The 27581-nt window shown below is 46.0% G+C and overlaps 1 long non-coding RNA gene across 1 annotated transcript in view; it reads right to left on the bottom strand.

Annotated features, from left to right (window-relative positions):
* The window catches only part of LOC144805648 (uncharacterized), a 28777-nt gene extending 22826 nt beyond the window's left edge, over positions 1 to 5951 (bottom strand). Inside the window, exon 1 of the long non-coding RNA XR_013605563.1 lies at positions 5879 to 5951. This is a non-coding gene — a long non-coding RNA (uncharacterized LOC144805648). The remainder of the gene's footprint in view (positions 1 to 5878) is intronic.
* Between the last annotated feature and the right edge of the window lie 21630 nt (positions 5952 to 27581).

The raw sequence follows: 27581 nt of genomic DNA, 5'->3' as shown, positions 1-27581 counted from the left end.
CCAGTCCAATCCGCCTGGAGAGTTGCAGTCCTCCCTCTTCGAGACAGATAAGATAAAACCTGCTGACATGAGACCTACGCGGGAAGCTGCGCCCTTGTATGTTCCTCCTAAGGGAACGGGTGATAGTGATGACAAAAGTTCGGTTGATTCTAAGGGATATTTCATTTATAATTGGGTGTACACTCCTTGGAATAGAGCAGATGTAATGCGCTTAAAACAGCATTACCTGATCCGCGTAAAAATCCAGCCGCCTTTTATGAGGAAGTCGAAGGCGCTTTAAATTCTTGTACTATGACCTTAAGTGATATAGATTTGTTTTTCGGTTTAATTTTGCCCCGTGACATGTGGAGGACTGTTCATAAAATTGATGACCGGGCTATTTTCGGTGCTGAATGGAAAGATTTAGAACGTTTAGCTGCGGACAGAGAGCCCGCCCAAAAACCACATCGGTTAATATTAGATCTTCCTGCAGCCATTTTGACTAAACTTAAAACGATATCCCCCCTAAAAAGATCGATTGAACTGTTTTAGCATCATGTAAACAAAAGATAGATGAATCGGTTTCTGATTTCTTTACTCGCTTCGAGGAAGCTTTTCATGATTTTAGTGGCCAGTATTTAACAGAGGATACCGGTAGGCATTTGTTTGTTGATAAATATGTTACGAATCTGTTACCAGGGATAGCCAGACGTCTAAAAGCTAGCGAAAGTTCTTTGACTACGTCCTCTCCAGCCTCTGTTTTGACGATGGCTCAGTATTATGAGCGCCAGGAGGCGGAGGCGAAGGGGAATGAGGACAAGAAATCAAGAGTTAAAAACGAAAGTTACGTTGGCCCAGGTTTATGGTCTGCCTTCTAGAGGTTACGATAGGAGCCCTGATAGAAATTATGATAGAGGTGGACGAGCACCTCCCAATACTCCTTACGGTCGTACGGATTTATCTCTCAATCAATGTGCATATTGTAAGCAGCTAGGCTATTGGATGCGTAATTGCCCGTTGCTACGTCCTCAACAGGATGACAGGGAGCGGTGCCGAGGAAGAACTGGTCAGGTTCTTCGGAGCCTTGGGGCTATATGAATGATGGTGCCCGATCCGACACAAATACACGCCCACAGCAGAGACAGAACACTTTCGATAGGCGGAATCAATATCAAGTGTCCGATTATGTTCAGCCTGATCTGTACAATTCTGCTCATGCATAGGATTGCCTAAGATGGGGGAAGGAATCAGTTGAAGTTCCAGTAGATCAGACGGGTCCCTATGTTACAGCACATGTTTTGGGCTCTACTGATCGGTTTCTGGTTGATACAGGAGCTATACGTAGCGCTTTGTCTAAACAATTGGTTCTGAGGGCTCCCCTGTCTGGCATAACTATTACTTCGATAGGTTTCGATGGAACACCTTCCCTTAGCCCATTGTCACAACCACTCTCATTCTCTGTTGATAAATTCAGTGCTCCATGTCCGTTTTTGCTTTCCCCTAACACACCAGATAACATTCTGTGTCTTGATATGTTAAAGCACTTTCGAGCCACGATACGATGTTTTCATGAAGGGGTGCGAGTCATTTTAAATGATAATTACACTGAACTTGACAGAATTTATCTTGTTAGAGAAGATATTGCATTAGCCTCATTTCCTGAATCTTTGTGGGCTACCTCAGACACTGATGTGGGTCAGATGGTCATTCCTCCGGTTCAGATTAGTGTCAAGGAGGGAGCTGTGTTGCCTCGTTTGCCACAATATAGAATCTCACAGGAGGGGGAAGATGCACTCATACGAATTGTACATGATTTGATACGAGTTGGGATTGTTGAGGAAGTTCCATACAATGTTTGCAATAGCCCGATTCTTCCGATTCTGAAAAGAAATACTGACACACGAGTTTACAGATTCATTATTGATTTGAGGGAAGTGAATAAAATCGTAGTACCACAGTATCCCGTGGTTTCTGACATCACAACACTCCTTACTTTGGTTACTCCGACTGCCACTACATTTACTGTGATAGACTTGAAGAACGCTTTCTTTTCGATCCTCATTCATCCTGATAGCCGATATTTGTTCGGTTTCACTTTGAATAATCGATCGTATTGATTTTGTAGAGTTCCTCTAGGCTATACTGAGAGTCCAAGTATTTACAGTCAAGCATTGAAAAGGGAACTTGATTCTTTTTTATTGCCCGAAGGTTTGGCTCTCATACAATATGTCGATGACATCTTGCTGGCAGCCGACACTCCGGAACAGTGTGAAAAATGTACTCTATCTTTGCTTTCTTTTCTTGCTTCACATCATCACAAAGTCTCTCGAAAGAAGCTGCAATATTGTAGACCAAAGGTAACCTACTTAGGTCACTTTTTGTCTAAGGAGGGACGTGCATTGACATCAGATCGCATACAAGCAATTTTAGACACACCAGTTCCTACCACACAGAAAGGATTACGTGCATTCTTGGGTCTTACTTCCTTTTGTAGACAGTGGATTTTGGGGTTTTCACACATTGTTAAGCCTTTGTTAGCACTTTTGACGAAAGATACTCCAGTACCCCTTCCATGGACAGAAGAATGTGAAAGTGCTTTTCGACAGTTACGACAAGCCCTTTGTTCAGCACCAGTGTTAGGCACACCAGATTACACGAAGCTTTTCACACTTTACGTGAACGAGAAAGATGGATGTGCATTGTCAGTGTTGGTTCAGTTACACGGCGATAAGCAACGTCCGTGTGCATATTTTTCAGCAGTTCTTGATCCCGTTGCTAGAGCATTACCTGGACGCTTTCGCTCAGTTGCAGCAACAGCGGTGTCAATTCGACAGAGTGAGGGAATAGTTTTGTCACACAAATTGTTAGTGCTCGTACCTCATGCTGTTGATGCCCTTTTGAATCAGACAAAGACGCAGCATTTGACTAGCGCTCGTCTTACAGGATATCAACTGACATTGCTACCCCCCCCCACATTACATTGAAGAGATGTGCAACTTTGAATCCAGCTACTTTGTTGCCATATCCGGTGACTCAGCCTCAGTCACAAGAAACGCACAATTGTATTTTTCTGACTGAAGAACAGACAAAGGGTCGCATTGATTTGCAGGATACACCCCTTCCAGATGTAGATGGTGAATTGTGGGTTGATGGGTCTTGTTTGAAATTACCAGATGGTACGACTTCAGCCGCATATGCAATTACCACGCTTGAGACAATAGTGGAGACAACACGCATACCACAGAAATCGGCTCAAGCAGCTGAATTGATAGCTTTGACACAAGCATGTGAGCTTAGGGCTGGTTTGTGTGTGAACATTTATACAGATAGCCGCTATGCTTTTGGAATAGTGCATGATTTCGGCCTACTCTGGAAGGAAAGAGGCTTTCTTACATCTCACGGAATACAGATAATGCACGGAGACTTAGTGCATAATCTTTTGACTGCATTGACATATCCGAAGAAAATTGCTAAAGTGAAGTGCAGTGCACACAAGAAAGTAACAGACAAGATTGGACAAGGAAATGCCTTTGTAGACCGTGTAGCACGTCAAACTGCGATGAAGAGAAATACCACTTCTATGTATGTAGTGAAGTCACAAGCTGAAAGATGGCACGACGCTAGGCAGGAAGTGCGAGAGATACAGAAGACAGCTTCTGACAAAGAACGTGAACAGTGGTCTAAAGAAGGAGAGTTAGATGATGAAGGTTGTTGGAGAAATAAGCAGATGGATCGATGGAAGCTGCCTATAGCTTTCGTACAACCTATGGTTCAGATGGCACATGGGCTAGCACATGTTGGAGCTTCCGCAATAACGAAAATGCTTATGCAGGTTTGGGAGCATCCAGAGATTGCTAGCACAGCTAAGAGAGTAGTACAGTCTTGCTTGATTTGTTTGCAATACAATCCTGGAAAAGGGACACGAGTTCCATCTGGAGGTTTTGTTACACCAACTGCACCTTTTGAAGTCCTTCAAATGGACTACATTCAGCTTGAGCGGTGTAATAATTTAAAGTATGTCCTAGTGGTGGTTTGCTCCTTCAGTAAATGGATTGAGGACATTGACCAAACAGACACTAGTCTGCAGCAATATGTTGATTTCAATTTAGGCCCGTTTCCTTTTGTTTGTGCTGCATTAAATAGTAGGAAAATACGACGATTGACTAGAGTTGTAGAAGCTGTCACCAATGAAACTGCTGTAGCTCTTGGTAATATCACTGAAGAACTACAAATTGGCAGAATTGTAACTCTTCAGAACCGGATGGTTCTGGACGTTATGTTAGCAGATAGAGGAGGAGCATGTAAAGTCATCGGAAGTAGTTGTTGTGTATTTATCCCTGACAATTCGCCTTCTGTATATGAAGCAATTCTTAAGCTACATAAAATAGCTGCCGATATTCATGAGAAAAATGGCACTTGGACTTTTGCTGGATGGTTTTGGGCTTTGGTTTCCGCCTGGGGTTGGAAGTTACTGACTGTTCTATGTATTGCAGTTGCATTGATTTTCACTTGTCGTATGTGTATCCACTGTGGCATAATGCTATGTTCTATGTGCATAAATGCCTGTATACCATCGAAACGAAATGCGGTAAAAGCGCAACAATCGTTGGATAAAGAAGTGACAAATATAATGTGCATAGATATACAAGATGAATGCACAGATTACCCTAAAAGAGCATATGTCTTTAGCTAATGCTAAAAGGGTAGTCTGTTGTAATTTAGCAGCGATTAAATTGAGCGTTAGCAAAAGACATCTTAGTTCTGGCCGTTATCTTGACAGTTAGCGGCATCCATTTTGGATTCACGGCAGCCATTTTGTCTGCCACACGTTGCCTCTTGTCGACCATGTGCGTTGTCCTACCTTTCTGCTCATGGCCTTTGAATCTGCCCGGCAACAGGCTAATAATAGCATCTCTGTGTTTTGCCGCTGACCGTTAGGGTCCGCATCTGTTAATGGTTAGCCTTAGATTGAAATATGTTAGCCGAGACCCCAAGACTGTTAGCTCCTCCCACTGATCGATTGTGCTTCTCGATATTACCTTGTATGGACATAAAATGTGCTCTTATGCTTTGTGCCGCCTTCTTCTGAGCCCCTGTGTGGGTATAAATAAACCATGCGTTCAGTAGCCCTTTGTGCTACTTCTCGCAGTGCCGAAGGGTACTGTCTGAATTTTAGCACCACCTCATGAGGTGTAATAAACATTATGTTTTGCATTTCCAGTTTCCGTGCCAACTTTTTCCTTTTGGGTCTGAGGACTTCGTGCGCAGAAGGGCAAACCCCTTGCACTAGTGGGTCTGGCTGAGGCCTGCACGACAAGGAGGCCCCTTTAAGCCAGAGATGAGGACAGACTTCAGACGATACATGATTCAAGAAGGCGGGGCGGAGAGCCGGTCAGGTAGGTCAGTAGTTGGTCCAGCTACACACAGCAAGGGAGCGCGAGGCAGAGAAACCAGCTGGGAAGACTGGAAAGACGGAGAAGACCTAACAACCTTCCGAGAGAGAGAACCGGAGCCCAGGGGAGGTCACAGCTTGTCCGCGAACGGAACACCCGAACCTGGCAGAGGAGGGAAAGCTGAAGCAGAAGGAGACCAGACCTCAATGAAGGACGCGTATTCACTACGCCACGGCTCGGAGGGACGTGGCTCTTCCAGGTGCGTGGGCGTCTATGGGGCTTTTGGAAAGGGGCTGAGTCAAAGAGGGAGGGGAGGCTGAGGGGTGAAAGGGCCCCAGGGAAAAGGAAATAAGTGAGACGGAAAAGAAAGACAAGAGCAGAAATCATTGGCTACTCTTTTTCTTTTTTGTTACTCCAACCTCTACCCCCTTCCTTCACATTTATGCATAGCTATTATTTATCCTTCACATCCTCCCTTGACTAAACCATAAAGCAAAAACACTTACCTGAGCCTTTTCCTTCTGTCCGAGGGGCGACGGTGGCCGAGGCTCACCTAAGGGACTGAAGTGGAAGATTCTGTGGGAAAGAAGAATACAAAAGAGACAATCAATTACTGTGATTTCCTGTAATACTAAAAAAAAGTGCATACTAAGAAATTATTCAATGCAATGAGCTCCTTCTTGACCGACTCTTCTACATACTTGCTGTAGAATGTGGGCATAATTCCATTAGTCCAAGATAATGGTAAGCCTAATACAACAACTAATTGGTGGTCAAGAAAAATTGGAATGGGCCATAGAGAGACAGATGACATCCTCCCTTGACTAAACCATAAAGCAAAAACACTTACCTGAGCCTTTTCCTTCTGTCTGAGGGACGACGGTGGCCGAGGCTCACCTAAGGGACTGAAGTGGAAGATTCTGTGAGAAAGAAGAATACAAAAGAGACAATCAATTACTGTGATTTCCTGTAATACTAAAAAAAAGTGCATACTAAGAAATTATTCAATGCAATGAGCTCCTTCTTGACCGACTCTTCTACATACTTGGTGTAGAATGTGGGCATAATTCCATTAGTCCAAGATAATGGTAAGCCTAATACAACAACTAATTCGTGGTCAAGAAAAATTGGAATGGGCCATAGAGAGACAGATGCCGACGGCCCAAGTGGGCAGGGAAATGTTCAAGGCTTCACTCACCCAGCAGGTTGAATGCATATATAAGGTTGCTGACGGTCGGCGGATAGGGAGTGTAAATTCCTCGGCAAACAGCACTCTGCACGAGTTTTCGGTGAAGGAGATAGGCCTGGCAGGGCACTGGCATCCGCTGTCCGGTCCCCTAGATACAATAATTTCATCACCACCTTGCTGGATGAGCATCAAATCCCACAACGAGACATTCCTGAACAACTCCGTATCCTTACGAATCACTACTCCACCCTCTACACCTCTCAAAGATCGGCACCTATTAACCTGCATCCTTATCTGGAAGACACGGCCATCGCGTGGCTTGGTCCATCCCAACAAAAATTCCTCCACCACATCCTCGCGGTGGATGAAATAAGGGATGCCATCATGTCCATGAAATCGGGCAAATCACCTGGATCTGACGGGCTGCCAATCGACTTTTACAAGGCATATATCCACATCCTTGCCCCAATACTACAACAAGTTTACTATTCTGCACTCGAAGTGGGAACTCTCCCGCCCTCGATGCGCGAGGCCCTTATTACATCTCTCTTGAAACCGGGCAAGCCACCGGAACACTGTGACTCCTATAGACCCCTCTCTTTGCTCAATACTGATGTCAAAATCCTAGCGAAGGTACTGTCATCCCGCCTTAACCTTTTGTTGGAGCGCCTGGTCCTACCCGACCAGGCGGGTTTCGTCCCCAATAGGGCGATTTCACATAACTTACGCACCCTTCAGGCTGTACTACAAGACATAAACCCCAGATCCGAGGCTGCTGCTGTGTTCCTCGACGCCACTAAAGCGTTCGATTCCCTTGAATGGGATTACCTGCTAGCCCTCCTTGAACGCATTGGGATCCCTTACAGCTTCCTTGATTGGATAAAGTTGCTATACAGCAACCCATGTGCCTCAGTCCTACTCAATGGGGCCAGGTCGGCTCCCTTTGACATACATAGAGGCACCAGGCAAGGATGCCCCCTCTCCCCTGCCCTCTTTGCGAGCCCAGATCAGCACAGCTCTTTATCGATTGAAAGGTTCTTGCCAAGTGTTAGTCTCATGCATGCAGTGCAATATTAAAAGCACCTGAGTTTCAGATATCAGCAGCTATGTTCGTGTTGTGTTTAGAGCGTGGGGCCGATCAACCTGCATCCACAGCATACATTGTTATTTTAACCTTGAACACTTTGTGCAGACTTGAGCTCGCAGTGTGAGTCTGGAGATGTGAAAAACAGACCGTTCTCATGTGAAGGAAAAGCAAGCAGTTTGCCTTTATAAAAACAGAGACATGTAGTGTTGTGTGCAAAAGCAGCAAAATGGCGTTTGAGCAACTAACTCACTTATGCTAACATAGCAATGTGTGCAGGCAGAACCGTATCCTCAATACACCCTCCCTTGATGGAGCCAATGCACGAAAAGAAACATAAGAAGAATGCAGAGTTCAAGTTCATCCGAGAAAGAAATTAGTTCATTCTTGTCAAAAAATGGGTCACGAGGAAATGAAAGGGGCAAAAAGAAAAGAATGTCTATTAAAAACGAAAAAAAATGCAAGTGAGAAAAAAATAACACCACGGGGAGAAGCAAAAAACTTGAGTGATGCATCTCATGCTGGATCGTTGCCAATCGAATCCATCAGCGTGTATACACAGTATGTCGCAACAGCCTCCAAAAGGAAGTCATTGTTATTGTCAGCAAAGAGTTCCGCCATTTAGTTTAGTAACGGAAATTAACATACATGTTCTTCAATTGCAGTAGCCTCTAGCACGATCAGAGGACAACTTGCGTTTACGTCAAGATAACTTCGTTCCAGGAAGTCATGCCCAGCCGTATATATGTCCCAATTTGGTCAAACTCAGTGTGCTGCTGCACAGATCATAATCCCGATTCCAAAACAGGCCAACTCATGAGCCACTAAGGAATTCATTAGATGGTCAAAATCTGGAGCAGGAGACACAGTATTTGAGAGACAGAGTTCTAATAGCCATTCGAATTGGCAATCCAGGCAAAGGAACAAGGGCTGAGCACAAGTAAAGTATGAAAAGCGAAATGATAATCCATATACCACGCCCCATGTGACCAATGGCAGTACTCCATAGTGTTCAAGCTTTCGATGCATGAAGCTGCGTGAGCCTGGGTCGGCTGTCTCTTGACACAAACAGTGCAGCCATTTTGGAGCAAGCAAATCAACAGCAGTACACCGGCAGCCAACGCGAGAATTAGAGGGAAGCCACCAAAGATGCTGGAAAAAATAGAATGAAAAAATGCCGGTATCACACCAAATATAGTTTGGAATGAGGTCACAAGGCTGGAGCTAACAGTTTTAAAAAAGTGGGCCAGGCCTGTAGTGGTTGAGGCATTAAAGATAGTGGGGATTAAAGCACCAAAATGAAGTGGGAGATCCGTATTTAGAAGCGTGTGTACTTCTGTACGCGTTTTAGTAACATGAAGTACAAATGTTTCATGAGAAGAAGTGAGAGCGACTTCTTTTTGAGACAATAAAGCTCTTATTCTGTTCAACTTGTTGAACTCAGCTTTCAGGGTCGGAATGGAAGGCCAAATCGAGATATCAAGCCTCCCATGCGGGGGCGGGAAAAGCACATTTTTACAGCAAACTACTCGCTGTGAAACAGTGACAATGTATGGAATTCCAGCCAACATCCTGCAGCAAGCTTCATTATTTAAAAGCAAATATCTACCGTTAGCTAATAGTGTGAATGTTGGTACGATAGCTGGAACAGGAATTCCCTTCAAAATGCAAGCTAAATTCGGAGCCTCCACATTACACGTGTCATGCAATTGAACATTCTTGCATACCAGTGAATGATCAGGTGTGGAAGTGCACTCCTCCCCTTTTAAGTAAACCTCTTAGCCATCCCTCAGACATCTGTATGAGAAGGGCAGAGACCAAACTTCATGGAGAAAAGCGGTACCAAGTGGTTCATATCTACCCAGGGCATGGTGTTTCATACATGAACTAAACTTAAACAGAGAAAAAGGCAATGTTATTAAACCATGGATGAACCAACAGCTGAATTAGATTCGACTACAGAAAATGGTAATGGTTCTAATTTTTTTATTGCAATAAAGAATATGATGCATCCTTCATGGACATGAACTGTTGTTTTTCTCTTAAATTAAATGTTAAAAACACTGGCGAAATATTAATGTAGTCCCAAGGCACTTTCCCAGATTTTAAAGTTTGTAAGGTCCATGCAAACTGCGTGATGACCACAATTGATTTTGACCATGGAACAAAACAGAAACATCATCTTACACAATATCCACAACAGATGAAACAATATTATCCAAGGTGTAAATCCTGGAAGAGAGTGTGTTAATGCTATTATCAATGAGAGCAAGCACTTTTTCCAAATTAGCTTGGTCTATTGCTCTTTAACGGGAAGCAGCCTAAACCTGCGACAGTTTCCAAACTTCATTGTAAATCGCACATATATATATCTTTTAGATCTTCCACTCACAGGACCCTAACAAAATCAGTTAAATCAACATTGTCGGTGAACAAAGATAAATGATGTTTAACAGACAAAAGAGTAGAATGTTTCAGCCAATTTTGACATCATTTCCCCACTGACTAGGTGGTAACTGAATGGGAAGTTTCAAAAAGGGATCAGTTCTGTCCTGTGTAAGGCCAGGGGCTAAACCCAGAAAGCCATGTTGACAAAGATCAGAACTTGTTGGCTACAACAGCCAACCCTCAGGATCCAGGGACGAAATGTTAAAGGAGGAATTTGAAATGAAAGATTGTAATTCATCAAGGGATCTATCAGTATGATTTTTTCAATTAGGGTAAGCATGCAGATTAGGAATTTTAGGGGTATTCATGTGTTTTGAAGTGGCCAAACTAAGACAAGTTGTTTGTGATATCGTACAATTTAAAAACAACATGTGGAGGAGAATAAGACATGCTCGGTGTAAAGCTTCAGTGCCCTGCACTTGCCAGGGTCTAGAACCCCAAACAGATTTAAGATCTATGGTATATTTCCATAGCTTGTAGCCATCCACTGCTAACTGATGCATAAAGGATTTGGAATACAACAATTTTGAGTGAGTAAGTCTCACTTTCGAATTGGATTTGTAATTTAATTTAAAATAAAATTAACTCGGGTAAGACCGATCAAAGTCAGTAAAATGTGAATTTATTCAAAAGGGTATTTGAGCTGCCTTCTATGGGAGTAGGACAATGTTCCCATTGGGTGTAATTAACCACATTTCTAAATATATTAGCCTTATGCAGAAAGTGAAGGCCATAGTGTTGGTAACAGAACAAGTCGGCGTAGTTTGTGGAGTCTAAATATAAATCCTCAGCATCAAAGGCAGCATAATATTTCAAATCAGAAAAGACAGCTTCAATGGCTTGGACATCGCAATCATCAGAACGTATGTTTTGTTTCACAACATCCACCATTGAAACACGTAATACGTTAGGAACATTAACCACCTCTGTGGGTCCATGAATTTGAAATTTTATAGCATCTCATACAATAACATCTAGCACGGGCTAGGCTGTGATGTTGACAAGAGTCTGGTCTCTTTTCATGATGTATGATGAGGAGTGTGGGGCCAAAGTTCCATCAATTAATCAGATTTTTGATCGTTCAGTTATATAGAGTCCATTTACCAGACGGAAAAATACCATCACAAATCCAATCGACATGAACAAAAAAATGGAGATGAGAACCAACTAGATGTAATTCCAAGGTTGAACCAAAAAATGTCTTTTAAACCAAGTAACAAAAATAGAAAACCTCAATGGTGCATTCGATGTTATAGAGTCAGAGTCAAAGGAAAAATGTGACTTGTCAGCTAGACTTGTTTACACACCAGGCAATGACAAATCCGTGGGATATGTATACTCAGTATCTTCATGTGAATCGCCAGCTGGCGAATTTAATAATGGATTAGTGACTGTGGACATCTCTATAGCAAGGTCAGGGATGTTGGTGTCAGCAGAGGCCAAAACAGAATTTCTCAGCATTGCTGGACAAGAGACAGCAGGAGTCATACTAAGAAGAATCGACCAATCGTTGAAGTTTGACATTGTCAATGGAGTCGTACCTGTTTCCCTAGCGACCAGGAAGTGGTGGTAAAATGAATGTTCTTGTGCCCTGCATGCCAAGCACTGGAACGGGTGCATGATACGAGGGGCTGAACTCCTTCTTGTTCTCCACCTTCTCACGGACCAGGTCACCGACTCGGGGTAGCCAGCTAACTACCGGAATCTACTGGAATCTGTAGAGCAGCTTCAGCTCCATATGTGGAGGGCAAGTGTTCCTTTGCAAGACTGTCTCGAGTCTCTTGTAGGTCCTGTAACACAGCAGAATGATTATCTACGTCAAAGGGTATGTCTGTCGCCGCCATGTCTAGACCATCAATGTCCGGGACAAACATTTTTATGCCAAAGAGCATTTTGTACGGGGTCTGCCCACCCAGAGATCTTCTAGGAAGATTATTTAGTGCACGTAGTACCTAAATCCTAGCTGTCAAAGATTGCTTTAAGTCACGGTTCATTCGCACCACAACAGTATGGCCCTCAGGCCGGTATGGAGACAAAAATTTCACCTGCACCCCCAAAGGTCCCATGGCTTCTTTGTACACCTTAGAGGTGAACGCTGGACCTGATCAGAATGGAAGGTGCCACATGCAATAATTCCCACAAAGACATGCAAATCTCTGATGACAGTTCGAGCATCAGAACTCCTTTGTGGCCAAATGCAGAGAAAACGTGTGCATGAATCCACTGCATTTAAGATATACTTATACGCAGTATCAGCAGAAAAAGGTCAGCAGTGATCTAAATAAACACAACCAAGTGGTCTATTAGATATGTACAGCTGAGTTTGTGGCGGCCGTGCAGCAGTTGAAGGTTTAATCTGCTGACATACATAACAAGAAAGGACATATTCACAAATGTATTTATACAATCCACGCCACCAGTAACGCTGCTGTAAGATAGAGACATACGCTGAAACGTCGGCATGAGCCGAGGCTATGCCTTCGTGAGCGATTGCTATCAAGGGTAGCCTGCGGTCCGCGTCGGGAATCAGCCAGTCACCAACATTGTTAATTCTCACATAGGGATCTTTATCAGGACTTAAATGATAAGAGTATTTAGAAGGGAAACCCATAGGGTAATTATCAACGATCTCTGTAGCAGCTATAGCTGCCAAGATGTCATCATCATTCTTACTGTTGGACCTTGTAACTGCTGCTGCTACATATGTTGCTACTGCGGTCTTTGCTGCTTCATCAGCAAGACTGTTGCCAACAGCGTGTACTCCTACACGCTGGTGATCAAGAGTATGAATAACATTTACGAGAGGCAGACGTTCTTTCTTTCTGCCACTCAAACCCATAGCATCTTGTGCTTAATTGTGCCACCTTTGGAATCACGATAGTCATTCAGAGTCCAAAAGAATACATTTTTATTGAAGGACTGAACACAGTAATAAGTCACTCACAATTAAAGTAGTCACACGAGGGTCAGAAAACTTCAATGCAAACACTAGAGCACAGTTTGAGAAAGGTGTGTCAGGGCAAGCTTTGTGTTTTATAGTCTATTATGGAAAAATTCCAATCACACGATGGTTCATTTTTTTTTTAATAAAGTGTTACTATATTCGTGATAGTATGTAGGAGAACAGCCAACACTTGTTTCACCCCTTACATGGCCATCCGGCCTGGGGCTTCCTCAGGGCTTTACGAATCAGGTTGAAGAAGTATATCTGGTTGTTCTTTTCTGTGGATAAATAGGGATTCCCTGATTTTGGTGTAATGCCGGTACGAGCCGTCTCGTGCGATTGGAATTTTTCCATAATAGACTATAAAAAACAAAGCTTGCCCTGACACACCTTTCTCAAACTTTGCAATAATAGGGGGTTAGGGATTTCCCCATGCCGAGGGCAAGCTTGACAAAAAAGAGGGACCATTGCTCAAAAAACGGCTAGTAAGGGATTGGGACCTTTTATCCCTCATTCTCACTATTATTATTATTATTATTAAACTAACCCAAGCACTAGAGCACGTAGCTCTGCCAACTGGGCGGTGCAGTCACCTAATGTCTGCGTGTTCACGACATCGGACTTGCATTCTCCATTCCCCATGGTACCAGCCATGATTACGCAGGCCACTGAATAAGAATGCTTAGATCCTATCGCCGGTTGTGCCGCACCGTGAGTGTTAATGATACAATGGTAATCCTCAAGCGTGCGCATGGACAGAGGAGCAGGATGAACAAACTAATACTGTAAGAACTCCTGAGTTTGCAATGAGGGGTCAAAGATAAATGTGACATCCGGAAATGTCAACGAAGTTGTCCATTGCATCCAATTATGATATAAAACTTTAGAATTTGGTACACTGGCTTTCATCACTGCTTCAAATGCAGTATAAGGTGTAACAACCAACATGTGTTTTCCTTGTGACTGCACTCTCTCTTTTAGAATCGCCATCTGTACAGCTGTCAAGACTTTATTGACAGAAGAAAATCGCTTTTCAGCCGAAGTGCACAAGTGTGACTTGTAAGCGATAGGCACTGTGTCTCCTTCATTAAACGTCAAGTACGTGACACCCACGGCACCAGGCACAATTCTTATTACCAGGTTAGTGTGGTTATCATGAGTCAATAAGTACTTAGATTCAAGAAGATCAGACTGCGAAAATTGCAGAATAGCTGATTGTTCAGGCAGCCAGCATGACTTGGTAAAAGTTGGTTGTATCAAAGCATATAGAGGTGTGTTACGCTGGGCATAATCAGGAATATAAGTATGCCCGAAATTCAAAAATCCCAGCAGAGTTGTAGGAGACCATAAACATGCGCATTTCTCCAGGAAGTGAGGTGTAAGACCTCTACCTTCATTGTTGAGCCCAGGAACAACACTGTGAACTCCGCAATGCCTGACTTTGCAAAGATAAATTTATAACCGAAGTCCGCAAACATAACTATGATGCGGTCAATGCGACACAGATGCGGCCATAATTCGTAGTCCATTAGATAAATATCATCAATGTACGAGTACGCATCAGGATCAATGCCATCTAAGAAAGAGATGACAAATGCGGCAAAGACACCTGGGCTGTTTTTATAGCCCATGGTCAATCTTTTAAATAGTTTTTGTTTGACGCCACAAGGGAAAGCTGTCCATTGACTATTAACGGAGGACAAGTTATGACTAAAAAAGCCATTTGAAATGTCTCGTGTGATCTTAAATCTTTTTCGCATCAGACTGTTAATGAGAGCTGAACTGTGGGTGTTCTGTACCGCACATGTTCGACAATGTGAATTTAAATGTCGATAATCCAAAACCAGAAAACACAAGAATATGTCTACACCCAAATAATTTCCAAAAACTTATTTCAGATCATAGGGAAAACACAAACTTATTGAGTTTGACCCAGTATTTTTATATATACCGATCTATTTAAAAATAAAAAAATTCATTCTTCTTTTGAAAGTTACGCAAAAAAGGAAAAAACTGTACATTCAACACATTTAAATTCCAACATCTAACTATTTACAAACAAAATATTTACAATTCATATACACAATTATCATACATTCCACAAAAAATTCACTATACAAACACAAACAATTGAAATTTTCAAAAAAGTTAATCTGAATTCATAAAGAATGAAGAGACAAAGTCAAAAGGAAGGAGCCCGTCCTAAAATAAGGATGACTTTTACAACCAGCCAGAGCTAGTTCAAATGCTTAGTGATATTGATTGCTCCCTCAGATGTGCCGACGTGTTTCTAGTCCAAGGAAACCAATTCCCAGACTGTCGTCAGGGCTTTGTCACTTTTCTGTGTAAAATGCAGAAAAACAATAAAGTTTTAATTATCTAGCTTGAAGCCTCTATTCTTTCTGGTATTGCACTAAACGATCTAAAGTATGTACCTGTTGGTCTCTGATGTCCTGGCCTCTCACGGTATCGTCAGGCTCAGGGAAAAAATTTTTATGAATCTTTGTATTCAAGGAAGTGGCTCAAGCTGTGAAACAGGACATTTTATGTTGACTGCCTGTGATAGAAGGAAAAAGTCTGAGTTTCTCCACTCATTTATGTACAAGAAGCAGGGAGGAGGAAGAAGATACAATCTTACTCATTCCTACCTCTGTTCCAGGGTCAGAGTCTTAATAGCGGCAAGTGGTTCGCCTGTGCTTCTGTTTTCAAAAGCAGGTTCTGATAAAAGAAATTGCAACAATATTGGACCCATAATCTTGTGTACCCAACACCAGCCTCGTTTGTTGCCACCAGTTTGCTATATAACGTACCTTTGTCAATGCGTAGGTACTGGATTGAATTACTATATCCTGATTACCATCAATCACCAAGCCCGGCAGGGGCACACGCTCCCTGTGTCAAGAGAAAAGATCGATACATTTGTATCCGACCTGAGCAACACGTCTAAGTCCAAACGGACGGCTTCCTACATGAGGTGGGCTGTACATACTTGATTCTTTTCTTTAAAGGTGTAACCGGGATAGCTTGTCTTTATCGCACGGCTCCTAAAATTATAACAAGACTTATGTAAATGTAAATAAATGTAAATTTACCGGTATTTATAGAGCGCACAGCTTCTTCCCTGAGGTAGTGTCCCGGTGCTGTCCGTATACCACTTAGGAACTCTTCCTGGTTTTCCCTGTGAGTGTCCACTCCTGGGCACCCCCAGGGTGAAACCAGGCATCCCAGCGCTTTTGGGGCCGTTGTGGAGATTAAGCAAGCTATTGCCCAGAGTCGCAGAGTGGGACCCATGATTAGAATAGGCACCGAGGCGAGAATTATCAGGTCCGAGGAAATTGAGCCCAAGACCCGCCGAGGCGGGAATTGAACCCTGGTCCCGGGCCAGATCCCTGCATGAGGGTCTGCCGCTCTAACCATTTGAGCCACACTTCTCCACTTATTTACCGCATGTAGCTTTTAAATTCACGCGCATGGTGCCGCTTACAGAGTCGGCATTTTTTAAGAAAATTAATTAAAGCTTTGTTCTGAGGAATACCTTCAATCACTGTTTGTGAGTAGGACGGGTGCTCTCTCTATTGCGCTTGACCGGTGGCCATCTTGGAAACATCTGCACTTCGAACTCTTCTCAAAATTTGCTAAATGGCCTTAAGGAATTGCAAATTACCACCAAAGTGGCATGTGACCACATGTGCACCTATGCTTATTTCAGGGGTGCAACAGGGTGTCCTTTGGACACCCCTGCACCCTTGAAATTATTCTCAATTTGCGATTCGCAAATTGCGAATCGCAAATTGAGAATAAATTCCCATTCCTTCCTATGGGTCTCCTGGCCCATAGAAATGAATGGGAAAGTATTCCTTAATTGCGAATTCGCAATTTGCGAATTCGTAATTAAGGAACATTAAGAAATTGCTAAAAAATTGTGATTTTCCTGATACATACCAATTTACGATTCTGAAATAGCGATTTCTTAAAAATCGCTATTACATAATCGCAAATTGGTTCCTCGATACATATGGACCTATATCATATAGTCTGTCAGGGGGAGCCACCCTACTGTCAGCAGTTTCCATTGTGATAAAAGTGTCAGTTGCTGTCGCCTTCAGATATGGATGCAGTGCTTGCCGCACTATTGTAACCTCCGCTGCGCTGTCAAGCAGCGTTAATGCCCATGTCAGGATCCGAAGCTGTGTTCTCACTATCCGTGGCATACCTTACGGTTAACGCAGCAACTTTCTTTTTCTAAAAATGAGGGCGTTAACGTGGCAAGTCTTCCTGCTTGCCTTTACCAACAGATGGGCGGGGCTGCTCACGTACTTGTGAGGCACCCCGACCCCCGCCGTGTTCTCCTCCACCAGCTTGCGCGCAATGTTTCCTGTGAAGAACGAGGAGAATGTTGCTCAGGAACCTGAAATCTATCAGGAGACCTAATTCTTGCGTGGTCGTGCAAATCATAAGTGCGCTCAGTAGACACTGGTATCGGCGACGCCGGACGTGACCCCTGTTTCTATTGCAGCTCCCCCTGATTTTTATTCCTCCAATTCTGTTTTGAAAAATTTGGATGGTCGTCTTTAGTAGACTTTGCTATCTGAGTCTGCGGGTGAATTGCGGCCAATGGTCTTATAAGCCTCCGCAATAATTCACGGTAACGCTCGGGGTTTGTCGACATCTTGGACAAGGCGCAAAGCATTCGACACCTGAAAGTTAACCGCATCTCCCTTTACATTACAAAAGTTGAGATCAGCAACTATGTCAAACACTCCACTGAGCCTCATTCCCAACACGACAGCCGCCTTCCGCACTGTGCTCATCCGGAACATGCTTGATCAAGTCAAGTCAAGTCAAGAGAAACTTTATTTCGATTGATTCTACAATCATAAAAGTACAATATAAAAAGTATTACAACAGTTTTAAAAGTTTTCAAGAATACAATGTTAACTGCTACATAGAAAAAATATTAGATTAATCTTTAAAAAAAAAAAAAAAAAAAATCATCAATACGGTGATGCCTTGGTTAGCAAAAGGCTATGTACACAAAAATGTTCACATAAAATTTACAATGCAAAAACCGCTAATTGAGAACGAATTTTCAGACATGCCTTTAAGTAGCAAGCTACACATTTTGCAACAAATTGAGTGTCTAGAAACTGTAGAGCCAAAAGAGCGGGCCTACATCTTCTGAGACCTAAATGGCGAAGAAGTGGAACCAGCCACTGTTTACGCGGGGTCTCATAGTAACTGCAAAACAAAATTACGTGTAATGTAGACTGGAGGGAGCAGTTGTCGCAAGGGCATCTAGTTAATTCACGTTGCCAGTCTAAAGGCACTGGGAACGAAACAAGACGATAAAAAGAATCAAAACAAAATCTTGTTAAAACATATCTATCATAGTTTGACAGATAATAAGTCAAATAAGGTTGGATGCCAGGAGAGGATTGTATCGTCACTAGTTGGGTGTTTGATTGCTTACCAATTTCTGAGCACATACGAAGATCTCTTAGATGGGTAGCACAAAGATTCTTCAAGGTCTTTCTGGGTATATCCATTAGTAAGGAAGGGTTGGTAAAAAAAGCTAAACAATTCAAATCTTTCAGGAAGTTGAAAATATATAATAACCAGGGAATCTTTTTCCAATGAGTCAAAGTCAGACAGTCGGTTATTAGTGATCGTGAAAGGTGACACTGCTCCTTAGTCCATATACGGAAAGGAGAATCGGTTGGAATCTAATGGTGTCAGATAGATAATCCAGACCGAGCTCGATATGACTACCATAATTGGGAGCACTTCGAGGGAGAGCTAATACGTATTTCAAAAAATCATTTTCGATAACTTGGAGCTCTCCAGCAGGAGTGTGTCCCCATACGCCCGCACCGTACGTAGCCACACTTACGCATTTAGCTTGAAAGATTTTAAGTATCTCTGCAGGAGCAGGCTTACCCAACTTTCTGGAGAGAGAAGTCAACGCTGCTGTTGTGCGTTGAAACTGCATTTTTTTGCTGGTAATGGCAGGTTTCCAGGAATTTTCATCATCGATAAGGATTCCTAAGTAAGGGTATTTCCTGGCTTTTTCTAATCTGATGTTATCTATATAGAGAGGTTTGCATTTCTGAACTTTCTTGCCAATATACATAACAAAAGTCTTGGATTTATTTACTTTTAAACCAAGGGAAAGCATATATTGGCAATACTTGTCCAGTTGGAGTTGAAGCTGATTTGGTGTTCTCGCTAGTATAACAGAATCATCAGCGTATAGTAGTGCTGGGATTGGTCGAGTGTTTATGCAGGGGAGATCTTTCGCGCCTACCAGCATAGCTTTCTCCAGTCCATTTGTATAGATATTGAATAGAAATGGAGCAAGGACGCACCCCTGTCTAACGCCTTTGGCAATGCTGAATGAATCTGATAACTCTCCATTGATGCCGGACCTCACACAGGCTTTGGCATCCGTGTAAAGCTCTCGAAGAAATTTCAAGAGTGGGGGGTCTACGCCCAGATTGCTCAAAATCTCCCACAACTTGGAATGGATTACGCAATCGAATGCGGAGCTTAGGTCCACATAGACCAGATAGAGATTTCCGCCTTTGGCCCTGGCGTATTTACCCATAAGTAGTGTCAAATTAAGGGCTTGTTCTACAGTGCCCAATCCCTCCGGGAACCCAAACTGGAGGTCGGTTATAATCTTATTCTCTTTGGCCCAATCCTGGAGGCGCTCCAGGATTAGCCTCCCGGCAACCTTTCCCAGCGAGTCCAAGAGGGAAATGGGTCTGTAGCAGGCTGGATTATCGCGCTCGCCCTTTTTAAAAATGGGTAGGAGAACAGATGTGGACCAGGAATCAATTAAGCCAGCCTGTGAAACTGCAGACATAACTTGAGTGGCTATAGGGGACCATAGATCTAGGTTACTCACGAAGATGTCGAGCGGGACTCCATCGGGGCCAGGAGCTTTACCGGTCTTCGAGGAAGTCAATGCAGCGATGACCTCTGTGAGATCGAAGTGGAGGTCGATAGGATAAATATTATCCGTGGTAAAGACCTCCTCACCGGGTCGGGAGGCCAAGGCTACAGAGGCTACAGAAGAGGCATCCCCGAAGATCTGTGAGTAGTGAGCGACCCATTTATCGGCAGGTACGGCCACATCGAGATGTCGAGCGGCTGTAGCGTCCACTAAAAAGGGAGACTTGACTGTTCGCCAAAATAATGAACTATCCTTACTTCTTGTGCTCTCATGGAGTTGAGCCCAAAGGTTGTTTTTTATTTCCCTTTTACGAGTTTTCAGGGCCATTTTATAATTTCTTCTTAATGTGGCTATTAGAACCGTATCCCTAACCCGGCTATGGAGTGCTCTTTTAGCGCACTAAGGGCTTTGCGGCAGCAGGAGTCAAACCAACCCCGCGAATCCTTATCATGTGCCTTAAATTGGCGAGTAAGCTCCTGCCGAATAGGTTCTAAGATTTTTCCAAAGGTAGAAAGAATCAAATGAGGAGGTGAGGTCTCATCTAAACAAATATATATTAAGGGAAGAATTTTTTGAATGATCTTATCAGTGGTCTCCTTGGGGTTAATCTTTGACCATTTGACTGTATAGCCGTTGGTTTTGTCCATCGCCAGAGAATGTTGGGTTAAAAGGCTAGTCTTATTGTTAGTTACAGAAAATGTGTTGAATGTAATAGTGATACTATTAGAATAGTGATCGCTTGAAGGATCTGTGCCTGTTGTGAAATGTTTTAAACGATCTTTTAGAATTTGCGAACACAGGATATAGTCAATGGTGGTGGACAAGCCTCTACCGTGAAAGGTCGGCTTGAACTCAACAATAGGACACACTGTTTCGTTCGCAAACTCAAGTTCTAATGAAAAGAGACAGTCGTTTAACAGGCTCCCAGTACTAGAGTGTGTAAAATGGGTAATAGGGGAGTCGTGTTCGTCTTGGAGCCCACAGATACCTTTTTTATAATTGCTGCACAGATAGGTATTGAAGTCCCCTCCCCACACAACATAAAATTGCAACTGCGGGTTCTTAACTCTCTGTTCGTGCAGATATGTAGTGGTTTCTGACAGAGACTTTGCACAATCAGCGGGAGAAAGATTGTTATACATATTGATAAAATAGTACACAGAACATTTGTCAAAGACTATCTTTAAAATTTGAATAGAAGGAGACACTAATGGTGCCTTTATCGTTATAAACGAAGTTTGATTAGAAAGGTAAATAGCAAGGCCACCCTTTGGTCTACCATGGATGGACGGACTAGCAGGGATGTGAAAGGTTCTGTATCCCTGAATGTGAATGGGGTCAATGGCCCAGGTTTCCTCAAGACAAACTACATTATGTTTGTTGATTACGTCAGTCCATGGCTGAAGATGTATCTTGGATCTAAGGCCCGCCACATTCCAGTAAATAACTGTGAGGTCCCAGGCTGTTGATAGTATGGGGTTAGCGTTCAGTGGATGTAAATGTGCAGGAATTGATAAGTCATCGGTCTGGGTAGTTGGGAAGGTGGTGGGAGAAAGGGGTAGTAAGTCGCAGAAAGTTGGAGAGTTATGTTGGGATCTCGTATGAGGCTCTTCGGGAATCGATGGGTGAGCGTGGCCTAAATCTTGTACCAAGGGGATCGTTAGAGGATAAGGTAGATCCGTCAAGGGGGTATTAAGATTGGAAGGAAGGCTGGGCGGAATTAACGGGGATTGAATAGTGATATTGTCTTTATCGTTGGTGAATGGAACTGATGGTCAGTCAACCATATCCAGGCATTCATACCTGTTGGTTAGGGGTAGGCCTCTCCAGTCTGAAAGATGACTAGGGACTGGATTGTTGAATCCGTAACCTGCCCAATTGCCTCGGTCTCTATTCCCACCCCAGTTCCCCACTTTTGTCCAGGTCCAAGGAGGACCGGCATTACGTCGAGGGGCCGGGGGGTAGAAATATGACAGACCATGGGTGGCTATCCCATCAGAAGTTGTATGATCTCCCCAAGAGCAGATGTGCTCTAGGGTGTTGTGGTCCATGAAATTCACTATGACGCAATCACCTTGGATAGTTTTAGGCACAGTGCCTACCCAGGGGACTCTTCGCACAGTGGTGACTCTGTTGTCCAAATAAGAGGGCAAGGGTCTATTGTTGGACAACCAGTATATTATTTTGTTTTTTAGGGACCAGACCGGTTCGTCCTGGTTGGGTGAAAGTTCCGGGACGCCTGTCATGATGACTACGTAAGGGGATGCCTCAGGCGGTAATTGAATAGGATGGGTCCTCCTCTTTCTATTTCGCGGAATGGTATTAGGTTTAACAAGGTGGTAAGAGAGGGCAGGGGCCGGGGTGGGTAAAGCAGATGGAAGTTTTGGTTGGGTAGTCGCCTGTTTCTTGGGATTAGTTGACGGCCGAAGCGTTAATGGATTAGGTAATTTAGGTGGAACTTGGGCCTTAGTTGTAGTTGTTAATGACTGTTTTTGTGGTAGTTCCTGTGGGGCCTTCTGGGTCGTTCTAGAGGGGTTCGCTGCAGACGGGTCTAAATTAACTGTATTTGGTTTCGGATTAGTAGATCTCCCTTGCATTGAGGTGGAATCTATGAGGGGAGCTTTACTTGAATTCAGGGCAAGGGACTATTGGGATAGTCGGAGTTCAATCTGTTGGACTGACTTTTCTATGGGTTTTAAATAAAACCTAATTATGTCTCCAATTTTGGTGAACAGTAAGTTATCGTTGTTACAGGTGTTAGTAGTTAGGTTACCATCGTCAACCATATCTCCTTCACTATCGTCGCTACTAGAGCTACCAAAGCTAATAATAAAATTTTCTGTGGTACAGTTAGTTGTATTAACAAATGATGAAAGGGGTAATTGTTGATTTGGAGTTTGAACTGGGTCAATGGGCTGGGTGGGGGATGGGACATGGTAGGGATACTGGGAATTAATGTAGGAAGAGAATTAACAAAATGATCAGGCTTCTGGGTTTTCCTCCTGTTCTCTTTTTTTTTTGGGAATTGCACCTTCCCGTAGGCCCCTTTCTACAATTGGAGTTGGAGTTGGGACAGCCTCGGGTTGAGTTGCAAATATGGCTGGAGATTTTTCTAGTGATTGTAACAGATGTGATTGCGAGAGATCTAGGGAAGCGGACAGATCCACTATACAAGGGACTGTGTGAATCTCCGCGTGTTCCAGCAATGGAGGGGGAAGCTCTACAGGACGCTGAGGAGTTTTTGCGGTAGCCAGTAAACCCAAAGAAGAGCGTCTGGCAATGAGCAGGTTCTGGGAAACTCTCCGATCTAACAGGATAATGCCCTGCTCAATGGCCTCGTTGGCTTTAGTTATAAATGGATCTATCGGCCCGATAACTTGAGCAGCAGCCTGGGCCTGTTTTTTGACAGCATTTCTAGTGGTTCTCGGGGACATCATGTAATATATTCAGAAACAAACAAGTATTAGAGGTACTAACTACAAACTTTTCTCTGCTACGTTAAAAAGTTAAGAATACTTAGAATTACAATAATTCGTAAAAAATCGAAAAGGGGAGGGAATGGAGTTGATATGATGGCCCAGTCCAGTCTTGCCCAGTCTTGAACGGGCTTAAACGGGCCCGCCCTTGGCCCGGGCTTCGCCCCGCGCTTCGTCCCGCGTTGCGGGAGGGGCAGACAGAGATATAGGGTTCCTACAGGGGGCGTGGCCGCCGGGGGAAGAGGCACCAGCTGGGAGATGTGATGGCTGCTGGTCCTCGCAGTCCCCCGGTGAAGGCAGCTGAAGGTAATTAGATCAAGCACGCGCTGGGAGCATGTAGGCAAACCGCCGAATGCGGTAAAGCTCCCACCAGCGGCGCGACCTCCTGAATGGACGTTTCCTCAATGCGTGCACCCTCTGTGTGCAACAACAGTTCCTCTTTGAAGTGGCAAGGGTTAGTGAGCGGCACCCGCGGAGCGGGTGTCGCGAACAGTAAATAGGAGCCGGTGGGGGCGTGGCCGCCGGGGGAAGAGGCACCGGCTGGGAGATGTGATGGCTGCTGGTCCTCGCAGTCCCCCGGTGAAGGCAGCTGAAGGTAATTAGATCAAGCGCGCGCTGGGAGCATGTAGGCAAACCGCCGAATGCGGTAAAGCTCCCACCAGCGGCGCGACCTCCTGAATGGACGTTTCCTCAATGTGTGCACCCTCCGTGTGCAACAACAGTTCCTCTTTGAAGTGGCAAGGGTTAGTGAGCGGCACCCGCGGAGCGGGTGTCGCGAACAGTAAATAGGAGCCGGTGGGGGCGTGGCCGCCGGGGGAAGAGGCACCAGCTGGGAGATGTGATGGCTGCTGGTCCTCGCAGTCCCCCGGTGAAGGCAGCTGAAGGTAATTAGATCAAGCGCGCGCTGGGAGCATGTAGGCAAACTGCCGAATGCGGTAAAGCTCCCACCAGCGGCGCGACCTCCTGAATGGACGTTTCCTCAATGCGTGCACCCTCCGTGTGCAACAACAGTTCCTCTTTGAAGTGGCAAGGGTTAGTGAGCGGCACCCGCGGAGCGGGTGTCGCGAACAGTAAATAGGAGCCGGTGGGGGCGTGGCCGCCGGGGGAAGAGGCACCAGCTGGGAGATGTGATGGCTGCTGGTCCTCGCAGTCCCCCGGTGAAGGCAGCTGAAGGTAATTAGATCAAGCGCGCGCTGGGAGCATGTAGGCAAACCGCCGAATGCGGTAAAGCTCCCACCAGCGGCGCGACCTCCTGAATGGACGTTTCCTCAATGTGTGCACCCTCCGTGTGCAACAACAGTTCCTCTTTGAAGTGGCAAGGGTTAGTGAGCGGCACCCGCGGAGCGGGTGTCGCGAACAGTAAATAGGAGCCGGTGGGGGCGTGGCCGCCGGGGGAAGAGGCACCAGCTGGGAGATGTGATGGCTGCTGGTCCTCGCAGTCCCCCGGTGAAGGCAGCTGAAGGTAATTAGATCAAGCGCGCGCTGGGAGCATGTAGGCAAACCGCCGAATGCGGTAAAGCTCCCACCAGCGGCGCGACCTCCTGAATGGACGTTTCCTCAATGCGTGCACCCTCCGTGTGCAACAACAGTTCCTCTTTGAAGTGGCAAGGGTTAGTGAGCGGCACCCGCGGAGCGGGTGTCGCGAACAGTAAATAGGAGCCGGTGGGGGCGTGGCCGCCGGGGGAAGAGGCACCAGCTGGGAGATGTGATGGCTGCTGGTCCTCGCAGTCCCCCGGTGAAGGCAGCTGAAGGTAATTAGATCAAGCGCGCGCTGGGAGCATGTAGGCAAACCGCCGAATGCGGTAAAGCTCCCACCAGCGGCGCGACCTCCTGAATGGACGTTTCCTCAATGCGTGCACCCTCCGTGTGCAACAACAGTTCCTCTTTGAAGTGGCAAGGGTTAGTGAGCGGCACCCGCGGAGCGGGTGTCGCGAACAGTAAATAGGAGCCGGTGGGGGCGTGGCCACCGGGGGAAGAGGCACCAGCTGGGAGATGTGATGGCTGCTGGTCCTCGCAGTCCCCCGGTGAAGGCAGCTGAAGGTAATTAGATCAAGCGCGCGCTGGGAGCATGTAGGCAAACCGCCGAATGCGGTAAAGCTCCCACCAGCGGCGCGACCTCCTGAATGGACGTTTCCTCAATGCGTGCACCCTCCGTGTGCAACAACAGTTCCTCTTTGAAGTGGCAAGGGTTAGTGAGCGGCACCCGCGGAGCGGGTGTCGCGAACAGTAAATAGGAGCCGGTGGGGGCGTGGCCGCCGGGGGAAGAGGCACCGGCTGGGAGATGTGATGGCTGCTGGTCCTCGCAGTCCCCCGGTGAAGGCAGCTGAAGGTAATTAGATCAAGCGCGCGCTGGGAGCATGTAGGCAAACCGCCGAATGCGGTAAAGCTCCCACCAGCGGCGCGACCTCCTGAATGGACGTTTCCTCAATGTGTGCACCCTCCGTGTGCAACAACAGTTCCTCTTTGAAGTGGCAAGGGTTAGTGAGCGGCACCCGCGGAGCGGGTGTCGCGAACAGTAAATAGGAGCCGGTGGGGGCGTGGCCGCCGGGGGAAGAGGCACCAGCTGGGAGATGTGATGGCTGCTGGTCCTCGCAGTCCCCCGGTGAAGGCAGCTGAAGGTAATTAGATCAAGCGCGCGCTGGGAGCATGTAGGCAAACTGCCGAATGCGGTAAAGCTCCCACCAGCGGCGCGACCTCCTGAATGGACGTTTCCTCAATGCGTGCACCCTCCGTGTGCAACAACAGTTCCTCTTTGAAGTGGCAAGGGTTAGTGAGCGGCACCCGCGGAGCGGGTGTCGCGAACAGTAAATAGGAGCCGGTGGGGGCGTGGGCGCCGGGGGAAGAGGCACCAGCTGGGAGATGTGATGGCTGCTGGTCCTCGCAGTCCCCCGGTGAAGGCAGCTGAAGGTAATTAGATCAAGCGCGCGCTGGGAGCATGTAGGCAAACCGCCGAATGCGGTAAAGCTGCCACCAGCGGCGCGACCTCCTGAATGGACGTTTCCTCAATGTGTGCACCCTCTGTGTGCAACAACAGTTCCTCTTTGAAGTGGCAAGGGTTAGTGAGCGGCACCCGCGGAGCGGGTGTCGCGAACAGTAAATAGGAGCCGGTGGGGGCGTGGCCGCCGGGGGAAGAGGCACCAGCTGGGAGATGTGATGGATGCTGGTCCTCGCAGTCCCCCGGTGAAGGCAGCTGAAGGTAATTAGATCAAGCGCGCGCTGGGAGCATGTAGGCAAACCACCGAATGCGGTAAAGCTCCCACCAGCGGCGCGACCTCCTGAATGGACGTTTCCTCAATGCGTGCACCCTCCGTGTGCAACAACAGTTCCTCTTTGAAGTGGCAAGGGTTAGTGAGCGGCACCCGCGGAGCGGGTGTCGCGAACAGTAAATAGGAGCCGGTGGGGGCGTGGCCGCCGGGGGAAGAGGCACCAGCTGGGAGATGTGATGGCTGCTGGTCCTCGCAGTCCCCCGGTGAAGGCAGCTGAAGGTAATTAGATCAAGCGCGCGCTGGGAGCATGTAGGCAAACCGCCGAATGCGGTAAAGCTCCCACCAGCGGCGCGACCTCCTGAATGGACGTTTCCTCAATGCGTGCACCCTCCGTGTGCAACAACAGTTCCTCTTTGAAGTGGCAAGGGTTAGTGAGCGGCACCCGCGGAGCGGGTGTCGCGAACAGTAAATAGGAGCCGGTGGGGGCGTGGCCGCCGGGGGAAGAGGCACCAGCTGGGAGATGTGATGGCTGCTGGTCCTCGCAGTCCCCCGGTGAAGGCAGCTGAAGGTAATTAGATCAAGCGCGCGCTGGGAGCATGTAGGCAAACCGCCGAATGCGGTAAAGCTCCCACCAGCGGCGCGACCTCCTGAATGGACGTTTCCTCAATGCGTGCACCCTCCGTGTGCAACAACAGTTCCTCTTTGAAGTGGCAAGGGTTAGTGAGCGGCACCCGCGGAGCGGGTGTCGCGAACAGTAAATAGGAGCCGGTGGGGGCGTGGCCGCCGGGGGAAGAGGCACCAGCTGGGAGATGTGATGGCTGCTGGTCCTCGCAGTCCCCCGGTGAAGGCAGCTGAAGGTAATTAGATCAAGCGCGCGCTGGGAGCATGTAGGCAAACCGCCGAATGC

This window comes from Lissotriton helveticus (assembly GCF_964261635.1).
Source record: "Lissotriton helveticus chromosome 1_1 unlocalized genomic scaffold, aLisHel1.1 SUPER_1_unloc_17, whole genome shotgun sequence".
NCBI classification, from domain to species: domain Eukaryota; kingdom Metazoa; phylum Chordata; class Amphibia; order Caudata; family Salamandridae; genus Lissotriton; species Lissotriton helveticus.
The sequence above is the reverse complement of the archived record's forward strand: the minus strand, read 5'-3'. Positions and strand labels throughout refer to the sequence as shown.